Source organism: Loxodonta africana, chromosome 7 (assembly GCF_030014295.1).
Source record: "Loxodonta africana isolate mLoxAfr1 chromosome 7, mLoxAfr1.hap2, whole genome shotgun sequence".
Taxonomy (NCBI): domain Eukaryota; kingdom Metazoa; phylum Chordata; class Mammalia; order Proboscidea; family Elephantidae; genus Loxodonta; species Loxodonta africana.
The window spans coordinates 6,761,424-6,767,668 of NC_087348.1; the positions used below are offsets into that span (position 1 = coordinate 6,761,424).

Consider the following 6,245-nt stretch of genomic DNA (forward strand, 5'->3'; position numbering starts at 1 on the left):
AGCTCCTGACAGGTTATGGACTCAATATATTTGCTGAGGACATAAAGATTAGAAGAATCTTCTAATTGGGGGCTGGGGGCCTGTGGTTCCTAACATGACAGAATTTCAGGGTGAAGGATTAGAGGGTACTTCCATGATCTTCTGCCTTTTATATGTCCAGATAGTGACAATCAATTGCTGAGAATTTGTAGTTTTTATACTAACATTCTTCTATTCAATAAATTAGATCTCCATGGGAGAATGATCTCTGCCCTTCTCTCCACTACTGCATCCCACTTTCCCAGTGCAAACTCTCTCTGAACAGGGCTTCATTTATTTAAAAAAAAAAAAAAAGGATACTGATGAAGCTGGCATCTAAAACCTGCACTGACAGCTGACTTGAGAGCATGAGGGTGAAAGATACAAAACTCAAAAATCGACCCTAAACACCACAGAGTGTTGCTGAGTTTCCACACAATATGGTAACGTATTTTCATGAAGTAAAGGGGGAAAAAAGTTTCTATTTTATAAAATCAATTCACTTCATGTTTCTTTTAAAGTTCAGTCCTCAGGCATCTAGAAAATTATTTATGTAGACCACCTCTCTCCGCTACCAAATAACCCCTAAGGTTCCTTCCAGGTGCTACAGACGGAGCTCACAGGTCACCAGAAGGATCCCTTAACGTGCCAGAAGGCCCTAAAACCTGTGGTCTGGAACGGCGGCTCCAAAGCCCAGAAGGCCCTAAAATCTGTGGTCTGGAACGGCGGTTCCAAAGCCCAGAAGGCCCTAAAATCTGTGGTCTAGAACGGCGGTTCCAAAGCCCAGAAGGCCCTAAAATCTGTCTAGAACGGCGGTTCCAAAGCCCAGAAGGCCCTAAAATCTGTTGTCTGGAACGGCGGTTCCAAAGCCCAGAAGGCCCTAAAATCTGTGGTCTGGAACAGCGGTTCCAAAGCCCAGCTGTGCTCCGGTGTCGTCTTCTCAGCCCACCACGAATTTCCACAGGGAGGGTCCAGCATCCCACGATTCCAACGCAGGCCAGTCTAGCATCTGTCTAAGCAGGGTTTCTCAACCTAGGCTATTGGTATTTGTGGCAGAATAATTTTCTGTTGTGGGGGGCGCTGTTCTGTGCATTGTAGGGTGTTTAGCAGTATCCCTGGCCTCTGCCCTCTAGATGCCAGTAGCACACTCCCCACCCTCTCCCAGCTGTGACAAACAAAAATGTCTCCACACATGGCCCCATGTGGGGGGGGGGGGGTCGCTACAACTGAAAACCAACCATCCAGAGTAAATCAAAAACCAATTGTTTTAGGTTCTCTTAAAAAAAGAAACAGGAAAGCTGTTTAAGGTCAGGACAGCAGGTCTATTTTTTCAGTATGTCCTCACCTAAAAAAAAAGTCCGTAACCCTACTCAGACCACGCTGGGCACTCAGAGACTGACTTACCGGGATAAGCCAGATTCTTGTGATTTTTATGAAATAAAGACAATGCAACTTTTAGATAAGCAAGCCAATGGTTAGGAGAGCTTCGTTATCGCTACCATTTACTCCTTAAGTGTAGTAAAACACTGTAAAATTTTAGACCAAAATATCAAAAACAAACACAGAAAAAAAAATTCCTGGTGTTATGTCGATTCCGACTCATAGCGACCCTCTAGGACAGAGCAGAACTGCCCAGTGGGGAGTCCAAGGAACGGCTGGAGGATTTGAACTGCCAACCTTTTTGGTTAGCAGCCTGAGCTCTTAACCACTGTGCCACCAAGGCTCCAGACCAATATATAATACTGCCTCTCAAATACTGAAAACACAAAAGTGGAAGATACAGGTTTATCACAGAAGCCAAATACTGGTCCTGACAAATATTCTGCTTTATAAATAAAAAAGATGGTTTACTTGTAATAAGCACGTTACTGCTGCGCCAAACAGGCAAAAATGTGGCCTCCAACAAACCCCACCCTCTGACAAACCCCGCCCTCCAATAAACCCCACCCTACATCAAGTCTTAATTCTATTACTATTCATTTCCTGTCCAGCTATGGGCCAATTCTCCATCAGCAAAATGAAACTAGGGAGTTTGGAGGTTTTTTGCTATACTTTACATAAAAGAAGTCAAAGCTTTCTAAACCCAAAAACAATCTTTTTCCTGTTCTTGAGTCCTGATACAGCAGCAAGTTGCTCATCTCTTCTAGGCACAGGAAAACACACTTCTCCAGTGCAGCCAAGCAAGCTGGATCCCAAGCAACCACCACCCAGGGAAGGCAAGCAGGGCTCTGGGCACCACACTGGAGAAGAACACAGGGCGTTAAGTAAGACTGTAAGGGTATGTGTGACTGGGTGGCTGACATCTTGTAAAACATCCTAGACTCCCTGATCAGACAGGGACAAAATAGCTTTCCAAGTATCCATTATCAAGGACTAGAATTATTTCCCAAACTATCCTCACTGAAGTATATCTCAATACCCAGTAACCTTTCAACATCTTAGCTGTGTTAATCCAAATCTCAGTTAACAACCTACGGGGTCCACTGAGAAACGCCTGAGTTACTTATTCGGCGCCGAATGCTGACTCGCCAGTCACACTCGTAAATGGTATCCAGAAGCACAGGAGGAACAGAGTCCCACTCAAGCTCTTGACAGGCTCTTCTGTATTTAACCACCTGGTACACAGAACATCCTGAGACAGGCCACCAATTGCTCCGGCAAAGTATGTAGCTGAATCTCCAACTACCCCTTCCCAGAAAAAATGACAATAACTTCCAGTTCACTTTCCCAGTTCCAACGAGCTCCTAATACACAGAGCTTTCTGAAGATGGTTACCAAGAGCCAGGGCTTAAGCACTCATCTGACTTCTTAAATCACTGCCATGGAACTGATTACAACTCACAGCGACCCTGTCTGACAGCAGAACTGCCCCACAAGGTTTCCAAGGCTGTGATCTTTATGGAAGCAGACTGTCAGATTTTTCTCCCTTGGAGTGGCTAGCGGATTAGAACTGCTGGCCTTTCAGTTCGCAGCCCAGCACTTAACCACTGTGCCATCAGGGCTCCTTCGACTTCCTAACAGTATCTAAATATTTAAAAATCAAATTTAAATTAATAATAGCCACAAATTACTGTGCTGATTCTATGTGCTAAGCACAGTTCTAAGTGCTTCATATGTATTAAATCATTTACTCCCAACAACCTTGTGAGGTAGACACTATTATTATTTCCATATTTCAAAGGAAACAGAGAGGTTGAGCAACTTGCCCAAGGTCACAGAGCAAGAAAGTGGTCAAGCACTGGAGTTAGAATCCAGACAGTCTAACTTCAGAGTGAAGAAAGCTCAACCACCACGGCTAACCGCGTATCACACACTTGCTACTGAGGGCACATTGCAAGGGCGGAAACCTGGAGTCCCTTTCCCACTTGTTGTCCATTTCCAACCTGACCTTGAGGACAAAATCAAAGTACCCGTCCCATTAATTAAATGGGATAATATCGACCTTAACAAGAGCTGCGAGGATGAGAGAAATCAACCACAAAGTGCCCCTCCCATAAACCCAACACAGAAACCACAGCTCGACCCGTCTACGGAGAAAACGTCCAGAACCGAGGAAATTCCATGAAGTTATGAAGCTAAGGAGTCAGGACGCAGAGGTCCACCCTTTAAAGGCTCGTTCTGTCCACTGCCTGTAATCAAAGCCAGCAGGACCCGGCTAGGAGGCACGACCTCCGAGTTAGCAAGGACCGGGGCTATAGGGTCGCTAGGAGTCGGACAGAGGGTCTGGTCTTTTTGGTTTGGGGCTTCTTTAAGAGGGAGGAACTCCCAGCCACAGGAGGACCATCCCCCAGGCTCGCACTCGCCCGGGAGGCGTTCGCGACCAGGTCTGCGTTCGAGTCACAGCAGCGGAGTCTGAGATCACCTGGAAAGGCGTCTAAATACCCCGAAGGGACCCGTGCGGCTCTCCCGACTCTGCGGCGAATTACCTGGAACCGACAAAACTTGTCTCCCGGGGAGCGGGGTCCAACAATGGCCTTCGCGCATCGCCCCCGAGCTGCTGCCGCTCCCGCGGCCCGACCGACAAGTTCCCAGGGAGCGGCGGCCGGGCCCGGGACTCCGGGGACCCCCAGGCCCCGCGCGGGACCCCGGGCGGCGCTCCGGGCGGCGGGACGCCTGGAGCCGGAGCCCCGAGAAGAGCGCGCCTCCGCTGGCCGCCTCGCCCGCCCGCCGCCGCCGCCGCCGCGCAGGCCGCGCCCGTCCGGGCGGGAGCAGAACTGCCCGCCGGGCTCGCCGCCCGCCCTCGGCCCGGCCCGACGGGGCCTCGGCGGGGAGCGCGGCCTGACAGGGCGGCCGAGGACGGCCGGAGGACTCGCCGCCTCCGGGCCGCGGGGCGAGCTTATTCCGGGGGGGAGGGGAAGAGGGACCGGACGCTCCTGCCCGCGCCCCGAGACCCGGCCGAGAGCCCCGCCGCGCGCCCCCTGCGCCGCGGCCCGCCCGCCGCCTCCCCCCGCGGTTACCTGGAGGTGCCCGCGACCTGCCGCAAGTCGCGCTCAGGCGGGAAACGCGCTCACCGACACCATCAGCGAAGCGCCCAAAATGGCGGACGTATCAAGCAGGCCTTGAGCTCCCCGCCCTCCCTCCGGCCGCCTCGCCGCCAATCGCCGCTCTGCCCCGCCCCCAGCTCAACGCGCATTGGTCTGCCTTCCCCGCCCCCTGCGGCCTATTGGGTGGGTCCTCAGCTCCGCGGCCTCCACTCCAATTGGCCTGTGGAAGGCATCAGTCAAGTGCGAAGGGCGCATTCTTTTCCCATGGACTTGACGGATCCGGAACCTCTAGAACCCTGGAGCCTGAGAAACAAATCAGAAACCAGGAGAAGCCTGGTGGAATCCCCCTGCGCCATAGCAACAGCAGGGACTCCGCCTGACGGACGTTGCTGACCACCAATCCGAGGAAACAATGCCTTTTAAAACTAAATGGAGCCAAACCAATCCTGGCCGCGGGCATCGGGCGGCAGGGGAGCCAATGGATGAACCCGATGTCCAGGGGCGGGGACGCAGCCACGGGGACGCGGATGATGACGTGAGCGCTATGTGCTTCCCGGCGACGGAAGTGGGTCAGAGCTGGGGAATTAGCTCAAGTGGTAGAGCGCTCGCTTAGCATGTGAGAGGTAGCGGGATCGATGCCCGCATTCTCCATGCCGCATTTTGTAAAAAGGTGCCGTTGGCCATTCATCCGCGCCAAGGGGCAGTGTCGGGATTCGGGTCAAGGTGGAAAGCTGGCTTTCCCTCTCTCGCTGTGGCGCCCACCTCCGCGGGGGAAAGCAGGACTGAGGGGGTGGCGTGTCCCTTTTGTCGTCGAGAAGGATTTACACTCGAGTGGCTTACAGAACCGCCGGGGCTCCTCCTCCCCGAGAGGCTTCCCGGCCACAGGACCCCCTTTCCTTCCGGTGAACCGGCCCGAGACACCCACGAGTCCCGGGCGCCCGCCGTCGGCGCTTCCTAACAACCTGCCTTGTCCCAGCGTGGACTGGAGGCGCCTTTCAGAGTCGCACGGAAATCAACAAGAGGGCAACAGTTAGAAACAGGAGATGAAAAGGACAAACAAGGTCCGCTGAGTGGAGTCGGATGCGAGGTCGCACCCCAAGGATGTGCTTGGGATGGGGACCTCAGCAGGCAGGCTGGCCTGTCCGTTCGTGCAGCAGCTCTGTACTGGGCGCTGCGGGTGTGCAAGGACTGTGGGGTACAGGGGCGCAGACGTCCTCGCGCCTCGGACACTCCGTCCGCAGCCAGAGAAACATCAGGGAAGCCGACCGGCTGGTGGCAGAGAGTGCTGGACGCCCTTCCGAGGAGGTGACATTTCCACCAAAGCCCGCAGGACAGGAGGGACAAGCCGTGGGCTCTTGGGTCGGGCGTGGCAGGGATTGAGACCCGCGCAGAGACCCCAAGGTGGGGCTTTGGATTGCTCACGGTACAGAGGAAGCTGGGGGTGGCAGGAGAGGGACAGGACAGGAAGAGTGGCAGTGGTGAGCAATGGGGCAGGGTCACGGAGACCTCTTAGAACAGTGCCACAGTGCCTGGGGGAACTCAACAGCCCCTGAGGCGCATTACTCAGAGGACTCCGGGCCTGGAACCACAGAGGGGGCTCCAGGCAGGGGGCTGGCAGGTCTCCCCCAGCCTCTGCCAGCAGCTGCTCCTGTAGTGCCAGCTTGGTCTTTCCAGGTCAAATAGGGTACCTGGGTGACTGAGACTTCCCCAGGCTGCCTCCAGGGGTAGAACTTGGCCACTGCA

At 53.8% G+C, this 6,245-nt stretch overlaps 1 protein-coding gene and 1 non-coding gene across 16 annotated transcripts in view; one reads left to right on the plus strand and one right to left on the minus strand.

Moving 5' to 3' along the window:
* Positions 1 to 4,595, minus strand: part of PPP6R3 (protein phosphatase 6 regulatory subunit 3) — a 196,934-nt gene extending 192,339 nt beyond the window's left edge. For all 15 annotated transcript variants that reach the window (XM_064287631.1, XM_064287632.1, XM_064287645.1 and 12 more), the window contains exon 1: positions 4,476 to 4,595. The gene's annotated coding sequence lies outside the window, so the exon portion shown is untranslated. The remainder of the gene's footprint in view (positions 1 to 4,475) is intronic.
* A 485-nt stretch (positions 4,596 to 5,080) lies between these two features.
* Positions 5,081 to 5,153, plus strand: TRNAA-AGC (transfer RNA alanine (anticodon AGC)). Its single transcript has one exon. It is a non-coding gene; the product is annotated as a tRNA-Ala (tRNA).
* Positions 5,154 to 6,245: the final 1,092 nt, after the last annotated feature.